Genomic DNA, 20,808 nt, shown 5'->3' with positions numbered 1-20,808 from the left:
GGTCCATGTCTCCTAAGTGACTCTCAGCTACATGACCTCCTTTTCTCTCGGCATCACTCTGTCATCATAGTACTTACTCCGGTCCCCCGCTATGACAGCTGTCCTTTCATCAAACATGGCCTTTTCAGATGAAGCCTGAATAACAGTGACATAGCTTTGTAGGCAATATTCAGGATGAATGATTTTAGCTGCCACACTGGAGCTCTAGTTTGTGCTAGGCAGCGTCAGGGCCCTCCTGTGATCCCCCTCTGTTTTAATCAAATCGAAGTCAAAGCTCTTTTAAGTTGAGCCGAACTCTCTATGTACCTATTGAGGACTTTGAACCATGTTAGATAGACGATGATAAAAAAGGATATGAGGTCATCTTCTTTATGAATGTCGACTAGAATGTACTACACTGTCAACTTGTACAAACTCTGCCCTCTTTTTATCACCCATTGCTTCCTTATCAAGGTAAAGAGGCTCCAGTATTGACCTTGCGGGAGAGGCTTTCGGTCTTGCTCTCAGTACTGAGCTTACAATGACTGTTTGCTATTGTTTGTCATTCTTTGCTGATCTGAAGGAATCGATCAGGCCATGCTGACTCAGTGGACAGAGGTTAAATGTTCATATGCCTGCTTGATCAATCTGTTCCCTCTTATTGACGGTAGTAACAAAGATGGCCTTTGAAAGGGTGACTAACGAGTTGGGTTACAATGACAAATCTGTCAGACATGGCTGCACTGTTGCATGATATACTTTTTTTCTCCAGTTCAAGATGGAGAATAAATGTACTTCATTTGGAGGAGGAACTTTTCTCTTCCCTATATGTGTTCCCTAGCTGTTTCCAACAAGTCGTCAGGGCACTTCTCAGGGGATACTGCCTTTTACTGTTAACCCTCAGGAGTCTATCATCTTTATGTTTCATCATAATCAGGACTTTATGCTGACAACTCAGAGACAACAGGATTAGATGTGGGGGGGAAGAAGAAAATAGACATCTTCTGTGTGTTTTAATGAAATCAAATAAATTCCTCTTGGGACAATACTGTGTGTGAATGTGTTCAAAGAAGCACCCCGTGGCACTTTCAGTTATATTGGTTTCAGTATATGTTTGTGCCTGTAGATATATCCAGTACTATAACCTCCTACAGTAATAAGTTTTGGGTAGTTTTCTCCAAAACTAAGAAAAGTTCAGTACATATTGGGTGTATGATTGGATTCTTTGTCCTGCTAAGACTGTCTGTAATATCAGTCTCTCTCTCTATATATGTATATCCTTTTTATTTCTTAGTGAGTGTGATTGGGGTGCTGTGGACCAACCCTTCATGCGAAAGAGAGAAAAGGGGGGGGAAAGGGAAATTTCTCTCATACAAGAAAAAGGATACTCTTGGTTGGCTTATTGATCTTCCTTTCCTCTTCCCTATTTCTTTCACCCCTTCCCTCAACCCATTCCTCCCTCTTTCCCTCTCCAGTAGACTGCTGATGAGCTTGCTCCCCACAGACCCGCCGCCAGGCACAGTCAGTCAGGGTTCTCTCCGTCCATCTCTAGCCCTGCTAGGCAGAAGATTTCTCCTGAGGCCAAGAAGAACAAGGCATATTCTGTTACAGGCAGTGCAGGAGAAAGAAAAACGTACTGTTACTAGATATGAGTGAAATCAAATCTGTTTGACTTGCCTGGCAGCTACGGCCATTTTCCATGCAGACAGAGAATATCAGGATTGAGTGAATGGAATGCAGTAATTCATGGTGCACTTGACAGATTTATAGGGCTGTCAGTTATTAAAGTAGATCTGATAACAAATTATTTTATTACCACCAGGAGCAGGTCAGGAAATCAGTCGTGCAAACGCATAAGATGTTCGATATCTATCTTATTTTAGTGACCTATGATCATTAACTTTTCTTCCGCAGCAGACGGCTCTTGTTGCACCTCTTTAACTATACAAATGATACAGCCCGGTGTAGCTGAGGGTCAGAATGGGCAGAAAGTGCTAGAGTTTTTTCCATCTATTCTACATCCTCTGAGTGCCCCATATATTACCAAACGTGTGCAATGAATGGGTGCAAAGCAGACAGAGGGGAGAGCACGCTCACATTATAACTGCTCTCGGATGTCTAAACTAACACTCAGTCTGCACTTCAAAGGCTGTGGGCGTTGACACACTGCCCTCCTTTGTGTTCGTGTGTATTTGAGTAAATTGAAATTGAGGAGTGAAAGACAGGGCAGAGAAAACAATGGGCCATAAACAAACATTGAGTCCTAGCTCCAGAACAGCTGGTGTTGTGTTGAGAGGCCACAGTGTTTGCTTCAGCAGTGTGGCAGATGTACTGTAAAGCCCTTTGCTGCTTTTATTATCAGCGTGTGCACGCGCAAGTGTGTGTGCGTCTGTCCAAGTGGCTGAACAAGCCTAGCGAGGAGGAAGAACAGTGGAACATTGTGAAGGCAGAGTTTGACAGATCAAACCATTATCTGTACTTCACTGACCATCTTGCTGTTGTCAAATCAGAAATATGTCTCTGTCTACGTCTATGATTCTCTTTCTCCATTATTTTCACTTTTTCTTTTTATCTTAACACACTCGAAGACACACACACACACACACTCACCCACGCACAACCCAACTTAGGACCTTTAGCTAATGAGAGCGTGTAGCACAATTACAGCATTTTTGCTTTGCAGCACAGGTTTGAGTCCACTCAGGCAGCCTTCCTTTTATTCCACCCACCAACATGCTGCATAGCTGGCAGTTCCACTAATTGGATAGTGCAGTATGTGTGTGCAGCTCAATGTCCTGCTATGGCCCTTCATCTGGGCAGATGCTGTGGCTATGGTGGATGTTAATGTGAGATGCCGCAAGCTTCATCATCTGGTATCAGTCACTCTGTAATTGGAACAGCCCTGGTGGTTCATTGTAGCCTTCCCAGGCCCTGTTATAACCCCACCCACGCTCTAATAGTGGATGGGACTCCACATTCCCAACCATGTGTGGAAGAAGAGTCTTGGTGGAGGAGGAGGAGATGGAGAAAAGAAGGCAATGAAAGGGAGCCAGAGGAGGAAGAGTGTGATTTCTTGCTTCCTGTCCCAGTCTTGATGGTGCACGTCTGGTCGCCAGCATGCTTACTCCTTTCAGTGCTTCCTCTAATCCCTACCCCCGTTTTTGCCAGTAAAATGATGATAGATTGATAACACCGAGCAGAAATTGCTTTTTACTAGCCCTCCCACATTTTTGGGTTAAACATAGATGGGGGCTGAAGTTCATCAAAGGTAATTAATGTTGGCATATTTTTTTCCCCAACAGAAATATTGCTCTATTCAAAAACTTTTCCTAGTGTAGTTTTGATATGTTTTCTTCTTTGCTTGTGGGTTTTATGTTTTGTGAACATGTGCGTAGCATGACGTGTGTGCGGGTGCGTTTCTGTGTGCGCTTTTTATAAAAGGCAGCTTGTGGAGCTAATTAAAAGGCCTTGTGTAGGACAGAACCATTCATCTTAGTGATGGGCCCAAGCTGTCATGCCACAGTCCTGTGGGGGAATGAACCGTCGCTGCAGGAAAGAAAGAAGACGCAACACACGCTGTCCTTCTTTTTCGCTCAATCCCAGGCATCCTAATGTTAGGGTTAAATGTCAGTGTACTTAAGAATTCATTGTGTTATGTTAAAATATTCCAAGGAGTTTCTGATCATCTCCTCTCCGCCACTGCAATACAAAAGAAATTCCCTCCTCCTATCAACTTACCCTCGCAAAAGGTGACGAGAGCAGTTAATGTTGAGATATGCTGTCTTTGACTGAGGGATTAAGATATGCACAACCCTCCCTCTAGGTTTTCTGTGCTCAGCAGGGTTTTTGGATCACAGCGTAATTATATTAGCTGTGATGGACCTGACAAAGATTGCTGCCAATGGAATTTGTGCTTGATGCCTTTTTAGTATGCATCTCAGGCTTGTATATCCTTTGGCCTCTTTTGCTTGCCCCCCCTGGCCTATGCTCTATGTGTGAACCCAGGCTGCCTGTCCCCTTGCCCTCTCATTACCGCCACAAGCCCAGGGGTGCTGCCAAGGCACTAAGAGGTGAAGCATGTGGGTCAGGGAACAATGCTGCCTCTGCCTCCAGCAACATGTATGCGGTCTAAAATTGCACATCACATTTCCATGGATGAGCAGACCTAATACTGTGTGTTATTGATTATGGATGATGGAGCTTCTCTGACCTGCATATCATTATCGGTGTATCCAGAATGTAACCGCAATCTAAGGCTGTCCTGAATACCAATGTTTGTGCTCTGGAGCTTTGCTAATAATTAACAGGGAACATGTAAAGCTTCAGCTGCCATTTGGCTGGGATTTTATAATTTGATAAAGTCATCATGCATATGAGTTAACAATGATGACTCTACTTTAGATTCCATTGTATTTTCAAGTAAAATGATCACTTAGAGAAAAATGGAAGTCTCTTTTACTTTTTCCTCACAGAGTGCCCAGTCTCAATACTCATTTGCAGAATGATACAAGAGAGAGAGAGTTTTTTTTTTCCCCTTTCTCTTAAAGTGTAGCTCTTTTGAAGCTGCACTGTCCACAGATATTTTTTTTCCTGGGTGCTTTTTTGAAGAAAATAGCTGAAGGGCTATAAAAAAAGACTCTTAATTTAGACACATAGTCAGCATGCTGGCACCAGTAGGGTGTAGTGAAAAGTGATGGTCACTGCTGAATGTGAGGGGATATCAGGTACCCAAAATAAGCAAATGGATATTTAAAAAAACAAAAACAAAATCCTAAAAGAGAAATTCTGCCGTATGCCTAGAAAACAAATATCTAAATAGTTCAGGATAACAGTTCTAATGCATTTCTGTGCACCTCAAGAGTAGCGCTGTGTTCTCCAGTTTCAGGACTGGGTGGTCAAGATCAGCTGCAGGATCCCCACATTTTTCAGTCAGTGGTAGTGCATGGTTCCTCTAGGGAGATAAACACAGTCACACATGATTGTTGAATTCGGCTTATGTGCCTCGTAATTTAGTCAGACTAAATTTGCTGTTTAGAAAGACCTGAAGGTCCGGGGGGGGAAAAAGATGTGATTGGTAAGTGGGAACAGCTGCATCACCTGGACAGTGTGTCACGCTGTGAAAAATCCTCCATCGCATATGTTACAAGTGTTGCAGTAAAATGTTTAGTTATTTAAAGTAATTTTGACTGGCAGTGCTCTCTATGCGTCACACGGTCATCCGAGTTCCCTTTGCTTCTCGCCCTGAAACACCCTCACACTGAGCAGTAATACTAGTTTTTCTTCTGTTGTTCCTTCACTCAAGATTAAATTACAATAATTACCTGCTCTGAAAGTTCTGGCACATCGAGCGCTGTCTAAATCTTCTAACTCCAGTTGCGAACAATAAAGTACAGACCGTACCTGCCTTTTGAAACAAGAGTCCAGGTCTTTTGAAAGATTCCCCCCCTCCCAGTTTGGTCTTACCACCGCAAAACAACAATATCGAAATCTTTTTCTTCGGAGAAAAAGAACCATGCCCTTTCTTGGCTTGCGTAGTGTGCATCTTGGGACTTTGTATGCTTCACTGTGTGTAGATGCACCTGCAGAGACCATAAAAGCAACACGTGTGGATGTGTGTGTGTTGTTTGTTTGTAGGGGAAGAGGTTGATCCCTGAGGGGCTCTGTTCCACAGAGACACGCAGAGAGCAAGGGGTCACTGTGGAGGAAGGGGAGGTAGGAACCCTCACCTCCACATGAACCTTAAACTATTGAGAGAGAAGCGAGGAGAGATAGGGGGGTTGAGACTTGAGCTTGAACATACGTCTGCAGGGCCTGAGACAAATGATAGGGATTTCCTCTGCCTTTCTGACCACGTCTGACTGTCTAAGCTCTTATCTTCTATCTGTCTGGTGTTTTGAGGAATGGCGGTGCCATTTAACTGAAAGGCTTGACATCCAATCGTTTATAAATGTAATAAACGTAATAAACATAAACTGAAACGTCAAAAGCATTCCAAAAAACACTGGCAATCAGAGTGGTTGTCAGAAGTTTTTCTGTAATTTTCTCTTCATTAAGACTAATGTGGGGAAAGTACATTTTCACAGTGAAAATATGTTCCAGAAACCAAAGAAAACTTGTTCTGGAGCTATATTTCTTTAGCCAGCACACATTTTCTGTTCCAACTCTGTAAAGGGACAGGTGGAAAGTCATTAAATCTAAAGTCTAAACTGTGCTCTTTGATTTAAACAGCTTGCTGTCAATGCCCAAGCATTTTCACTATAACTTCATATATAAAATGTCTATTAGATTGTTAAACTGTCCGGCTCTGTGTGTGTGCGCGCTGGAACCGTTAATGGAGTGAAGCCGCATGAATCTCTCCACGGGGTAGGCCTAATGTCGACAAAAGAGAGAGATATGGGTTTCACTGGTGTGTGCTGCTGGGTGATGGATGGACAGAGCCGGGGTTAAAGCGGGGTCACCGTGTTTGTTGTGTTGTGTTTAGGTGGAGATGTTTGCCATACTTCATCACCATACCTCAATGTTTGAAGGGATATGTGTGTCACCTCTCTCTCCTTACACACACAATTGTGCACACATACGGAGTCTTAAAAAAGAAAAAAAAAAGGGAGTATTGAATTCAGTATTGGGTTGGCAGATACTTAATCGATGTCTTCGAGTAAGTGTGAAGAATTGTACTTTCTAATAACTAATTGGTCCCCATTGGTTGCATTTAGCTGCATGCTACAGAATTATCAGTCTCCTTGTTTCCTTCGGCAGAAGGTCCTTGAGATTCTCTTCCTGCTTGTGCTCTAGTCAAGTCATTATTCTCAAGTGTAAAATCTTGCATTTGGTTAAATCAAGGCAGCCTGGGACATGCTTTGGTCTGTAGAGAGGCTAAGACTAGAGGATGTTTTTTGCCACAAGCACCAGCAGCCTCCCAGCCAGGGTGCAGCAGACTTGCACACCTTATGAGCTCTCCATGGATAGAGCAATGGAGGATTTATATTTACTGGAGTACATATAAGAATCAGTTATACATAATGGGCTATAACTCACTTTTTGCTACAGTAGGTGACAAACTGTACAGATTCACTCACATAAATTACATTGACACGGTTTGCTTCCAGAGGGTGAGGGGAATTGCTGACCCATCATCGTCCGCTTGAGGATGTGTCACTGCCACGCCAAGGTTGATTTCCTCAGTTCTTCTGCTTTTCCACAGGGAAAAGGGCTATTTTGCCTCTATAGCCACACTAATTTAAATGTTGTTTCCACTGCTCTGCTGCTTTCGCACTCTATGCTTTCTCAGCAGCTGCTGTCGAGGTACACTTGATGCCAGCTACACTTGTGGGTCTGGTCAGTTGCCAGCAGTCACAGGCTGTCGGTGGGTCCTGGGTGTAAATGTGAAGCCCTGCATTGCTCAGCACGAACATGTGTGCCCACTCAACTTTTTCACGATAAACACGGCTTCTTAGGTTGTTATTTGAAAAACATTAAATCCAAAGCTCAAGTGCGATTCTCTCTCCATCACCTGTTTCAGGGTGCTTCTGACCTTTACTGTGACTCCCTGTGGGAGGACGTCAGCTGCTCCTGTCGTGAAAGCGAATGTAATAGTGAAGGTCCTCACCTGGAACAAGCAAGATCATTGGGCCATATCCTCACTTTCACGCCAGGCAGTCACCAAATAAACTCTATATACTGTAGCCGATTTAGCAGTGGTCCCTTGCAAGTCCTGTCACATTTATCTTCCCAGCCTGATATGGCTTATCTAGGTTCCAGCGTGTCAACCGTGGCACATTATCATATAAAGTGAGATAGTGAACGCATTCTATGTCACAGTCTCTGACCTGATTAGAGCTATATGCAGCAGTACAGGTGCATCGGGGTTTTGTTTGCCTGTTTGTGAGCATTGTATGAACATGTTTGACCTGTTTGGTTTAGTGTGACAGCAAATGTTGGCTTATTTATGCAGCTGATCTGTTTTTCTATTCTATTCTTCATTTTTAACTCAGTGGAGATAAATCTGCACAAGAATGCCTTTCTCCTAATGGACTTTACAACAGTAAATAAATAGATGCATGTAGTTACTGTTAATTTGTCCATGATGTCTTCGGCACCTGTTATCAGCACAGTCACGCAGCCAAGTGGTAGTCAGACAGCTGGATTAATCCTCTCTTTATAACATATTACCTTCCTCTTAACCTTTCAGAAAAGCAAGGAAGAGAGCGCGAGAGTGATCACACATGTAAAGAAGATCATGCCAGACACCTCGGGTGATTCTCTTACTGTTAATAAGCCCCGTGCTATCATCAGTAGTAATGACTTTCACAGGGAACAGCCTTCATTATGAATCCCTTTCGAACTTGTAAATGGTCACCTCTTGGAAACTAGTTGATCCATTTGTAAAGAAATGAAATCTACCATCTTTTCAGAGGCAGAATCGCAGTGTCTATGTTCAAAGTAGCACTTATTATGATGAATTTTATACAAAAAGACGGTTCTGGGAAGGATGAAAGCATTCTCATCATACATTTCTCCCCTGGGATGTGGTTGCTCTCAAAGGAGCCCTCCTACCAACAGAGATTTGGGAGATTCCAGGAGACCATAAAATTTCACCAAACATGAGGGAGGGCAATGAAAACAGCACAGGCGGAGACGTCCATTACCACCATAAGTGTGTTTTTATCAAAGTGAATATTTCCCTTCTTCCCCGGGCTTTTAATCTTTTATGTATTTTCTCTGACAAAACGCTTCTTTGAGGGCTCGTTCTTTGTCAGATGCATTGGTGATAATTAGGTTTACAATAAAAGAGCAGCAGACATATGAGGATATCCTCCTCCTTTTGAACGTTTCTTTTCAAGGGAAACTTTAGGTAACTTTGCCTCTTGAGATTAAAAGACTGATTTTGATGACAAAATATCTGCCTGTGAGTTATTCCTTCCTCCTTTCTCCCTATTTAACTCGCTTGTCTTTCCACACACTTCTGTGCGCCTACTCATTTTGAAGCTCTGCTCTATCATTACCTGAGTCGGAGGTGGGTTCATGGTGTATTTTGCAGTCTGTAGTTTGCCTTCCTTCCTCTCCTATTTACCCTGCATGCAAATAACTGTCAGGCTAGATGAGCGCTGTTTTGCATTATGCTCCCTGCTCTCATGTTAGCATTCTGTCTTCTCTCCACTGCACCCTCAGAGAAGCAAGCAAACGCAGCTGTGAGCGAGTGGTATTTACTCTCATCTGTGCGCTGTTCGTCATGACTAGTTCCATAGCATACCCTCATTACATGAAAGAAGCAGCCAGTGCTCTGCAGACTGGAAGAGCATTCTGTTGCTCACTTAAAGATGGTCTACATCTGATACAGGCATGGTTAGCGTACATATGGAGCGGTCGGATGTAATTTATACTTGATTAATGATGATTTATTAATTATAAGATTGATCAAGTGTTTTACTTCTGCAGTTTGGTGCCAGTTTCCACATTTTTGCCATTAAAGCGACTTTTAAAACAGCGGTTTCTAAAATGCGCTTGCCTTTGACATTGGGTCAGCATGCACTGGTGCTAAACATGTGCGTAAACTGTTTGAAGTTTTCTATTTTAAAAATCTCCCAAGGATAAAAGCAAGGTCAGTGACATTACAGCTGAGTATAAACAGGCATTTCAACGTTGTTCTTTATTTAGACAGGTGTTAAAAGGGAGGTTAGTGCATCTAAGTAGTGTTTATGCACATTCTACTGCACCCACCATATTCCCTGGGATGAATTATCTTGGTAAATCATCGACAGCTTTTTTTGTATGGTACTTTCCACACATGTTTATTATACTAATTATAGAGCATTCCTTGTGATCTTTGGCAAGTCTGCATCATTTATGCGCACATGTTGGGATATATGTTTCAGTGCAAGCATGTTTGCATACAGCTATGTGTGTAGAAATGTAATGACATAAAGAACTGCGCTTATGCAAATTCTAATAAGCTACTGTCTTTTTGATGACACACACACACGGGATTTGTGCCATATTTTTGCTAAAATGTGCTATAAGTAAGTCAAAGAAGAAGAGGAGATAGCCGTGTGCAGGCCTAAAACTGATAGGTGACATACATTCTCTTCCTGCATGTCTTTCTTTTTTTAATTCAAATTTTAACAGTTTTTCTGGTTGTTCATCTTCATTTGCAAAATAAAATTAAAAAATAAATAAAGTGGTTGTAGCTCCAGGCATTCAGGGTTAAGATTTAAAATTAGTTTGCACATGCAGCACAGATACATCAATGGAAAACATGATTTCATTCTCTTGAAAAACAGCTAACCTGGAAATATGCTAATAACAAAAGTCTTTTTTCCCCCCAGTACATTTGTTTGTGTGTTTGCATGAGTGTTCCTGAGTGTCTTCAATGAGAGGGCCAAATGCCAGTCATCCCTTACTTCTCTCATTGAGATAGATGAGTTGTAATAAGGGTTGGGTGGGTGTGGGGGATTAGCTTTTCTACTGTTTCCATGCATACAAATGTATTTTGATTATGTAACGCACACACAGAGACACACAAGCATTCACTCCATATCATCTACCATTGTCAGCCATTGATTTGCAGACAGGACTTTATTGATTGTCGTCAGCCACAGATTACAATCAGTCTGAGCTCTTCTTCTAGCCCAGGGACACTGAAGACAGATGCGGCACTGTAAAATTTCTCTATCTTAATCTGTCCAGATGCCAACTTCCAATTTTCTTGCGTTCTTCCTTAGTCTGCTAATAAATCGTGTTTCATCGGGCTCAAAATTTTAGTGTCCTTTGACTGCCAGGGAAGGGGCTAAAATTATTAGAGCTATTTGGTTCTTAATAAATCTGGTAGAATTTGATGAATGGCTCTGTGCACTTTTGTAACTGCTGACAGAAAGAGACCCGGTTTGACACAGCATAGAAATATACTGATTTATTAAAAACAGTTTTTATTGATGCTTCTACATTGAACAAATTGCTTCTTCTTTGGTCATTTTGGTATTATCAGCATGTATGCGATAAGTCTTGTCTTTAGTGTAGTGACTTACAATGGAAGAGTTAATTAACAATTCACATTATAGCCTAATTTATATCAAAACATATTAAATACTGTGACTTATGTGATTTTTCAGAACCACAGTATAAAAGGACTTCAGACGTAGATAGAGTTCCAGTAAAAGTTGGAAAATACTGAGGAGGACTGGCAGAATGTAAAAGGTCCAAGACCAAAGGACAGAATTCGGAAAGAAGAAAAACTGCTTTAAAATTGCCCGTGGGTATGACTGATGTGCAATGAGTTACTAGGCTTCACTAGTAAGGTTCAGTGTTTGTGTCTGTTTCTCAATAGTTTTTCCCAAAAGTATTCAGAAACCTTTCTACACCCTGATTACCCATCATGTCTGAATTTTTGTCTTTGTTCATACAATATAAGGACAGACTCACAAGATGTTTTATGTTATTTTGCTGTTTCATTTCTATTTTGAAATTTTACGAGAAAGAAGGGGGAGTGAACTTGAGGACTGAAAGAATGATGAGCCAGTCCTCCTCTTATTTACTTCTAATTTCTCTTCTCGTCTCATGTAAATTGTATTGCTTTGCACATTACCAAGCAGCCCCCACTAACTCCTCTTTAAGCCGGCACACTGTCTCTCCGTGAGGAGGCTTGTTAAAGACTGACCAGTGATCAAGCACCAAGGGCCTTCCCAGGTCAGACCACAGTGACCTCTTGACCTTTGTCTGCTTAACTCCAAATTATGATGTATTAAAGCACAAAGGACTACTAATGGCTTTGCATGTATTAAACATCTGCCTTGCTTCATGATCAAAGGGCCATTTGCAATAGGACCCTAAATATGCTCACAGGAAGTAGTGGTGAGTAAAAAAGGTCAGAGGTCAAGGCAAGCGTGTAAAGTGGACCTGTGGCTAATTATTAACTCACTGCAGTCTTTGTACTTGGAGCCAGCTGTAAGACTAGATGACTAAGATCTTTAATATCCTGTTTGCAGTTCCTAAATGTTTCTCTGTATCAGAGGAGCACGACAGAAATGGAGGCTGCTGCTTTGAAGATGATTGAGCATGTCCTTTTAGTCTTGGAAACAGATGACAATCAGAAGCACAGGTGCCTAAAGAGAGAATGCCATGTTCTTGATTGCAGTGAAGACGATTTCCTGCTATCAAAGAGTGTGATCGTAGAACGGCAGTCAGACTTCTGGGCAGCGTTGCGCGCCTTTCAAAGCAAACAGCCATTGTCTCAGTTTAGAGTTGTGGCTCCATTCCTGTGGTGTCAGAAATTATACAGTTGGTCTGAAACGACAGGATCCGCTGTTTGGACTTGACTTGGCCGCGGAGCGCCGTGCTGTTTAGCTCAAAACCCCTCAATTTGCTTAGACTTAAATGAGACATTGAGAAGTCACCAGACATTCCTGAAGTGAGTGAGCAATCATTCTGTATTTCAGTGGCACAGAGATGAGAGACAAAGAAAGCAATTGTAACTGACTGAGTTTGAAGGTGGCTAAGCGGTTTATGAGTTGCCACAAATACTGGTAGTCTTAACTGTAAGTTGAAGTTTCTGAGCTCTGAGGACTTTTAAGTGTTGTGGTTTTGAGGTGAGTTTTATCATGCTTGTTTTCAGTGCGTGACTAAGTTAGTTGAGCAATCCTTGATCCTCACTTGTCATGTTTTTGCTTGCACAGTGCACGACATGTTAACTGAGTTAATCCTCTGCTACAATTAATCATTAAAAACTCCAGCGTGGATTTGTAATTGCGCAAAACTTGAAATAACAAGAAATATCAAATTATTTCAAAATGGAAGCCCTTCAAAGAGTTTAAGTGCTGGTAAAGTGAACAATTCTGTTCTGTTCTGTTCTGACGCAAAAAGTCATCGACCTCTCTAATAAGAAGGTGATAATGGATGATCCTTAATTGTTCCATTTATCTCTGCTCCAGATGTGCTCGAGGGTTTTTCTTCCAAGAACCTTTCTTGTCTTGACAGGGAATTGCATCTTTAGAAAGACAAGGTGGCATTGTCTTAGTAAAAAACAGACTTTGACTTTCTCTTTGTTTACACCTGGATTTAGTTCCAAGTCACTTTGACAAGTTTCTTTAAGACAGAAGATGATTAATAGTCAGCCTCACTGTAAATTATAGGAAACATTTGCTGCGGCACACACATTTCAGAGCTTTATAAGGGTGGATATGTGACATTTTTTTATTAAGTTATAATCCCGTTAAGTGTTTTTCAGCTGGGGATTTGGCTGGCTGCAGTTTCAGTAGGGTTGTAAATCATAATTTTACCCGAACTGACAGCAGCACAGTGTACTAAATAGTAATTATTTTACAGTGTTCATCATACACGAGCACTACCAGCGGCGAACAAAATAACAAATTCCTAAAATGCTTCTGGAAAATGAAAAACAAGTGAAATCTGATTTTATCCAAATTCAATGAATTCATGTAACACAAGCCGAACTGAGCTTATCATAATAAAGTATTCAGTACTGTAAACCTAAGCAGAAACCATGCAACAATACTCTCTTGCAGCAATGAGGGAATAAATCATTTCATCTTCAGCTTGCCTTTCCTTCACCTCCCAAGACGGTATAATAGAAATATATTTTATCTACCCTGCTCTGTTTTTTCTTTTTATTAGTTTTTTAACTTTTCAGTTTCTGCTTCTGTCTCTGTAGGCTGTGTTTTTCTGTCTGGTTGTCGGCCTTTCTCTCGGTGGGGTATATCTGGGGTCTTTGGCAGAGGTCTCTCCCCTTTTCCTCTAATTGGCCAGCTTCCCTCTCTCCTTGGCTGCTAGATAATTGGACATGCAACCCCATCCCTCCCCTCCCAATCACTGCCTCTCTCTAGCCCCCTCTGCATTCCATATACTTCGCATCCCAGTGTGAGTCTCTCGGTGGACCCATCTTCAACCACTAGATCAAAGGGAATATACAATCCCGCACTGTCCAAACACATCACAGCCCAGGTTGCTCTCGCCTCACTCCCAATACCAAATACCAGTATGAGATGAATTTTTATGTCCGAGATATTACATCCAGCATCTTTTTCCACTACCTGGAGACAAAGAGTAGCACCTCCTTGCAGTACATTAAGAACAAGGTAATTCATTTTGGTGTAGCCTTGCTGGAATTATTCATGAGACGTTCAATATAAAAATATTCTGAACTGCTCCGGCCCTTAATAATTCATGCGTAGCATTCGTCTTCATTGGTATAGAGAGCAGCGGAGTCATCTGTCACTATAGGGAAGCTAGGTTTAACTAGTATCCAGCCCTGGGGTTCACAGAGGTAGAACAGAAGCACTGGAACAAAAGAAGGCGGCGTGTGGTTTTGTCCCTCTGACGCGTGGGCCTCCCATCTCTTGGAAGGAGGCAGCTTGAAAGAGGGGAAGACTGCGCTGTTGACCTTTTGGGAAAGGACCACTGGCTTCAGATTGAGTGATGGTGTCAGCCACAAGAGTAAAACACCTCTATTAGGAATGTCTAGCATGCTTGGGCACTTCTAATTATGAAGAATGCAAAACAACAGTCAAGAGAGACAGGAGAGGTTGCCTCGCAGTCATCCGTACGCCGGGCTTGCTCACCAGCTACAGATATGCGGGACCCACCACAGCGTGACTGCTTCGCTACATTCACCACCTCAGATTTCAGAACTTTTCCTCTTCCATCCTGTTTTGAAACTAACACTGCTTTGTGTTCTTAGTTGTTTGAGTATTAACATAGCCATTGCACAAACCTGACAGCCCTGTATTGCGGTTGTAGCACCATGCAACCAAGCATTGCTCTAACTGCAGCCAGCAGGCAAGACTAAATCCACCCACATTTGAGCTCATTGAGTGGGAGTTCAGACAATCCCTGGAGTCCATCTAAGAAAAAACTAAGATCAGGCTAGAAACTGGGACCCAGAAGAAAAAAAAAAAAGTAACTTGACATTTGTGGTTGCTTTAAAACTGCCAATGATATAAGCCATATGTCTGCAATTTTACTTGACTAGGTTGTCATCCCACTTCCCCATAAAGGTATCCCTGTGAGGGGAAAAGCCTTGTAACATTATCAGCAGAAATGCATTGCTACTGGGCAGTGGATGATAAAGAGAAGAATGGATAGCTAAAAAGATGGAGAAATGGAGAGATGGAGAGCAGAGGGAGTCCCCAGAGATTTTCCCACTGAGAGACTGAGGTCAACAGCAGAACACAAATGGGCTTTTTTTTTTTTTTTTACCAGGAGCCGTAAGGGAGTAAGACAGCAGCACCAACTAGCCCCCACCCCTTCTACCTCCACCTCCCAACCTTATCGGTCAATGAGAACTGAGGCTTCATTATAGCAGACCTCAAATAAGCACAGCAGAGGTGCAAAGACCAAATAAAAGGGAACCAAAATGAGAACAGCAGCCGCAGTGAAGTGCCATCACTAACAACCATTGAATTTATTTCTCAATATGGCAGATATATATAATATTATCTCATAGAATAAGAGCATGATACACTTGTATATCTGGGAAAAAATTATTAACTGTTGTAAAATCTCTAAGCAGTCATCTTTACTTCAGCAATAAAATACATTTCAGAATAACCCAATTGGCAGATTTGTCATCTCATTCAGTTTTACTGTCACCAGCACTCATAAAACGTCTCTATTTATTCAATGGCAGCCAAGCATTGCTGTTTCTCTCAAAGCGCTGTCCTTGTGCCTACCCCAGTAACCTTGAGCCCAATGGAGGAGGTCAATTTGAATCAGAGCGGGTACTCTTTTAAAAGAGAATTACAAAATAGAATGAGGGAATAAAAGACCTGCGGTTGCTAATGATAGCAGCAGGGAGGGCAACACTGGGAGTCAGGTGATTATTCAGTATCTCTAAATTCATTCCTTGCCCTGTATCACTCCTCCTCACCCTCTCATTTGTCTTAAATTGGTTTTTTTCTCACATCTCAGCAAAAATTAATTCCCTTTTGCACTTTCTCTCTTTCAACATGAGATTGCATTGGTCGATTAATATACAAATACTTTTTTATGCATGCATCCTTAAAAAACATTTTTCCCCTGTTGTTGGAAATGAACAGGGTCCCAGCAGAGACGGGGGGGTGAGGGAAAAATAGTCTCAAATGAGGTCCAGGTGTGCAGGTAATCAATTTCATGGAGGCTGGTTTTGCAAGGCTGCATGCTGAAGGAGACTGTCATAATTGGGCCACCATTTCAGACAGGTAATGGCGTTACAGCATTTTATTCTGGGCACACACACAGACGCACACACACATTCCTGCGTAGACCCATAGAAATCACAGGCAGCTGAACACAATTGAGACAGATTAGTTTGTGGCACTTTCTAGTTACCCTCATGTTTCAAGGACTATTGCTGGTTTGTTCATTCATCATAAGGCAGAGGCTGTTTGGTGGAGCTTTTCCCTGGCTGTGGCCAGATTTATCACGGAGCACAACTCCCGCTCAGCTTGTTAACATTAGCTAGATAAGTTGTCCAGCATACTGGGTGCGGCAAAGTTAAAGAGCCTTTTATTAAGGCTAAACTGTAAATGGATTCGCATGACTGAGGTGCTTTACACGGGAGAGCAGTTTTCTCATGGATCATCCTGCTTGCCTGCTCTTATTTGTACATGCTATCCTCTGTGAGTCAGCAGACAACACAGGTGTTTCTGCAGAAGCAATGCAATATTCATCAAAAATTGTATGAATTCAGCCTGTATCCTCAAGTTTATATAACAAATAAATAAAAATAAATGAAGGCTCGGGATGTACAGATGAGTGACAGACTAATGGAAAAACATTTACCTTTATAGTAAAGGAATTAGGCTGTTGTTTGTGAAGGTACTCTGTCATCCAGGTCTTGGTAATCTAAGGAGCTTGGAAAGAAAAGCAACTGGACTTCTTTAAGTTTCTTGAAGATGTTTCACCTCTCATCTGAGAAGCTTCTTCAGTTCTAAGAGCAACTGGTTGAGAGTCCCAGATTTTAGGTGTTTATGCTGTGCAGTGCATTTGCTGGCATAGTCTATGAGGGATGGGTATATGCAAATTTCAGTGTTATCACCTTAATCATGTGGTTAAATATTTCTATACTGACGGAAAAGTGTCCTTTAAAAGGTCAAGCCCACTCACTCGATAGTTTGAATAAGAAAGTAATGTGAATCATATGCTATGGCCTTCAGAGTCATCAAACACGAGCCCAAGCGAATACTTCTGGGAGATTTTGGATGGAGATCTTAGATGTTAGGGCTTTCCAGCACCATCATTAAAGCACCAAATGAAGGAAAATCTTCTGTAAGGATAGTCTTCCATCCCTCCAGTAGAGTTCGAGAGACTTGGAGAATCAATACAAAGGGGCTTTGAAGTTGCGCTGACAGTATGTAACAGGCCAGCACTTCATAATGGTTTCTCCTTTCACAAGTCTGTGATGGTGTACATTTTATTTTTTTCTAGATTTTTCTTCAGACTTTCGACCATGCTTACATTTATTTTGCCTGTCACTTGTTTTATTATGGTTATGCTTTTATTTCTATTGTTAAGTAAAGCATATCGCATTTATGTGTAATGAAATTTGCAATATAAATTACATTTCCATTCCATTTTTAAAGTTATTTTGCATAAAAATCAATACAGCGGGACTCTTCCGCGTGGCTGTTTATACTGCCAGAAACATCCTTGTGACTAGTGGAGTGACATTCAAATTTCTGTTTGGAGGATCTCTTGTTGAAAATTGTCATTATAATAAATCGCTGCCTACATTACATGCTCTAAAGAATACTAAATTTAATTATGAAGCTTAATCTTAATTGGTCCCAATCTACCTTTGCGGAGAAGAAGTAGCAGAAGAAGAGAGCCGAGAGGAACTGCCATGCAGTGGCATTTACAGAGACACTGACGCACACATTTGCACACACTGAACACAAAAGAACATGCATCTTACTGGCTCTTGCGGTTTTTTTTCCTGCCTTAATGGATCCAATTACTCTTTCAAAGACTGCCAACACTGTACCTTATGGTGAACCAATTGTGATGGTAATTCAGTTATTTTTAATGGACACACTCTCAATAATGAACCTGTAGGGGAAAGATTTTCCAGACAAATTGCAGCTCACGTGGTAAAAGTCGATTATGCTAATGTGAGGTGCAGAGAGGTTGTCATGTCTCGTGAGGTAGGGGGTGTCATGTATTCCCCTGTATAATGAAGGAACCTTTCCTAAAATGCTCCCACTTTTGTTCCATAATGGGAAGGGAGGGGTTTGCTAGTAGCATTGACGTATGACACAGTGTTGTAAAATGGCAATGAAATCAACACATCTATGTGTGTATCCCCTGCTGAGGTACAGTATGGCATATTCCATCACTCTGCATCATTTATGAGTCACGGTTTGGAACCTAGATATATGGCTTTCTCCAAGGGAGTCAGAAGAGGACAGCACACCAGATGGCTCTGAGAATTCGGTCCAGAGTGTTAACATAAACTGATATTACTTTTGGTCTATTCACTCTGATCCAGTATCATCTATCTGTGATGCCCAACAGGCGTGCGTTCTTGGCTTTCCTCCTGATCAGCCATTGAGTTACCTCGTCTCCTCTCACAAGTTCCCGGTCTCTGACACTTAGCAGACAGGAGCCTGGGATGGGGACCACCGGACACAGAGGAGGTCACTGTATCCTGTTTCACCAGAGAGGATGAATAGATCTGGGGCAACCAAACACACACACTGCCCCCAGACTGCCTAGGGCACCGTGGTCTGGAGAAAAAGGGAAGGCGAGTACAAAAGAATGACTGAAGTGCATTCCTGAAAGGAGGAGAGATGGGATTGAATGACAGGGGAGGACAAGGGGCCACTGGTGACACTGGCAGCCAGTAGGATTGAGTTTTCCCTCCGAAAAGCAGGCTCAGAAAAAACAATGACTTTGGCATTTGTCTGGAAGGGAGAAACAGAAACTGGGATCTTGTGCTGTGGAGAGCTGAGGGTTCACTGGAATGCCTTTAATGTAACCTTGCCAGGGCTCTCATCGGATACTCCATGGCTCTCCTTATAGGATATAACACAAATCAATCTTTATCACTGCAATACTTAAAGTACACTCAGCAACTCTCTCCATTTCTCTTGTAGTTCAACACACTGTGAATAGAAAGTTTACGGTGAATAACAGTGAAGTTTTTGTGCCAAAATGAACTGCCCTCCAGCTCTATCCTACATTAGATAAGGATCGGCATTCCTCCACTTTACAGATGTAGGTCATGTAGCCACAGCAGTGCAAGCAGCATTTGAGGCTTGCTTCATTTGTTTTATGACCCATCACTGTTTATTGTGGATTATCTTCTACCTCATAGATGAAATTGAGTACATTGCGCCTCTTTTTCTTCCACTTGGCTGATTGATTGATTGGTAATTTATTTCAACATGTGAACAATATACAAGTACATTTAGAAAAGAAAATAAGAGAGAAAAAAAATACTATACAAATTACATACAAAAAAACATTCTGATTAATTTACATGTTGAAAGGGAGTGGGAAGAAGTATACACTTATTTAATCCCACCCCTTTGCCATAAATTATCAGTTAATATTTAGTCAGCTTCCTTACTGATATAATTTGTAATAAAAATAGTGAACAGATTTCTGATATACTATATACTATAATATCACATCATGAGTTTTTTTGTTTGTTTGTTTGTTTTTAAATAGAGACATTCACTTAATTTAAATATTTTCCTTTTCTTTATAGTTCGAGAAGATCATATTTTTATAACTCTTTTTGAACAGTTTTATGTTTGGACATTGCTTTAATTCCATATTCAGACTGTTCCATAGTTTCACTCCATGAACAGAAACACAAAAGCCTTTTCTTGTAGTACGTACCTTCATTGTTTTGAAGTTACAAAAACCCCTTAAATTATAACTTCCTTCTTTCAAAAAAAACATACTCTGAATATTACCTGGCAGTTCTTTATTTTTTGCTTTGAATAGAATTTGTGCTGTTTGGATTTTCAATATTTCAGACTGCAAAAATAGTGAGTTTGTATGTTCCCTATAACCTGCATTGTGGATGATTCGAATTGCTTTTTTTTGAAGAGTAAAAAGTGAATGTAATGTGGTTTTATAGTTATTGCCCCAGACCTCTGCACAATAGCTTAAGTATGGTGAAACCAGTGAACAGTATAGAATATGAAGTGATGTTCTGTCGAATACCTGTTTTGCCTTGTTTAGTACTGCAATGCTTCGTGATACTTTGGAATGAATATATCTTACGTGAGCTCTCCAGTTAAGTTTTTCATCTATTATTACCCCCAGAAATTTATTTTCACTGACTCTTTCAATATCAACACCATTTATTTGAATCTTTGCATTTGTATTTAAACGACTATTTCCAAATAACATCAGTTTAGATTTATTCAAATTTAATGATAATTTATTTTTATCAAGCCAGAACTTCACTTTACTTATTTCATTAGTCATATCCTCCAGTAAATTCTGCAGATCATCACCAGAGCAAAAAATGTTTGTATCGTTAGCAAAGAGAACCATTTTTAATACTTTGGACACTTTACAGATGTTGTTAATGTACAAGTTGAAGAATTTTGGACCCAAAACTGACCCTTGGGGTACACCACAAGCAATGTCCATACATAAGGAGCAACCACCATTTATTTTCACAAACTGCTTTCTGTCACTTAAATAACTCCGGACCCAATCTAAAACTACCCCTCTGACACCATAACGTTCCAGTTTTCTTATTAATATATCATGATCTATAGTGTCAAATGCCTTTGTCAAGTCTATGAATAACCCAGCCACATATTGCTTTTTGTCTATGGAATTTGTGATGTATTCTATTGAATCTAATAGCGCCGATGATGT

The 20,808-nt window shown here is 41.2% G+C and overlaps 1 protein-coding gene across 9 annotated transcripts in view; it reads left to right on the top strand.

The window, feature by feature from the left end:
• Positions 1–20,808, top strand: part of robo1 (roundabout, axon guidance receptor, homolog 1 (Drosophila)) — a 228,348-nt gene that overhangs the window by 144,278 nt on the left and 63,262 nt on the right. The window lies entirely within an intron of this gene.

This window comes from Perissodus microlepis, chromosome 14 (assembly GCF_051167445.1).
Source record: "Perissodus microlepis isolate ML-2025 ecotype Zambia chromosome 14, ASM5116744v1, whole genome shotgun sequence".
NCBI classification, from domain to species: domain Eukaryota; kingdom Metazoa; phylum Chordata; class Actinopteri; order Cichliformes; family Cichlidae; genus Perissodus; species Perissodus microlepis.
This window is presented reverse-complemented; position numbering and strand designations above follow the sequence as displayed.